This window comes from Seriola lalandi, unplaced genomic scaffold, assembly GCF_002814215.2.
Source record: "Seriola lalandi dorsalis isolate HSWRI2012SDOR001 ecotype SW California unplaced genomic scaffold, Sedor1 jcf7180002054956, whole genome shotgun sequence".
Lineage (NCBI taxonomy): Eukaryota > Metazoa > Chordata > Actinopteri > Carangiformes > Carangidae > Seriola > Seriola lalandi.
In genome coordinates this window covers 2,406,732-2,407,620 of record NW_019525507.1, presented here as the reverse complement: position 1 = coordinate 2,407,620, position 889 = coordinate 2,406,732, and the positions used below count along the sequence as shown (strand labels likewise).

The 889-nt window shown below is 35.3% G+C and overlaps 1 protein-coding gene across 1 annotated transcript in view; it reads right to left on the bottom strand.

Moving 5' to 3' along the window:
* tfr1b (transferrin receptor 1b) overlaps positions 1–889 on the bottom strand; it is an 11,350-nt gene that overhangs the window by 6,603 nt on the left and 3,858 nt on the right. The window lies entirely within an intron of this gene.

The window sequence follows — 889 nt, the reverse complement described above, 5'->3', positions numbered from 1 at the left end:
AGGACCCAGCCGACCCGGTCATCCTCTGTACATCCCCTGTCCTGCATAACTGTCCAAGGAGGAAATGAGGTGAAATACCTTTGAGAGCAATAAATTCAACAAGTAAAATAAGAATAATTAAAAAAAAAAAAAGAAAAAAAGGCGACTAAGGCGCACAGTAGAATGAGTTAAATTAGTGTCGGGACAAACAGTTTGCACATCCAAAAACATCTGCAGTTGCTCTATTAAAAACTAAACTAAAAGCCAAAGATCAGCAGACTGCACCAATAGACCCCCACCAAAATTTCTCCCTCAAATGGAGGACAAAGCCTTCCTCTATGGAAAGGACAAAAAAAGAAAAACACATTCAAAAATATTATGCAGGAACAATCTATCAAAAATTCATTCAAAAATAAAAGCATGAATGACATAAATCCACCAAAGTAAACGATCACTATATAGAAAAAACATGAAATTAATTATTAAATTCTGATTCAGGCTTAAGCCCCCAAAGGTTTTCTTAAAGAAGAGCTGTTCTGTTTTCAAATGGATTTAAAGTGTTTTATTAATGTTACTGCAACAATTAATCAATGAATGAACTCATCTGAAAAATAATCTCCAATAATTCTGATATATAATTCTGAATAATTCAGTTGCAGTTATCTGCAGGAAAACCAGTAAACTCAGTGGCTTGTCTGTCAGGACAGAAAGAACAAAGATTCATTCCTTCATGGTTGCACAAAGGGGGTTCTTTTAATGATGCCTTTCTTTTCTCTAACAACAGAGAAAAAAAATACACATAATATATTAATGTATAATTTCCTTGGCAGCACAACGTTGGAGTTGACTCAGTGGTTTATTCTAACATGCAGAGTGCAGGCGCTCGTGTTTCCTCCCACACTCAAACCTG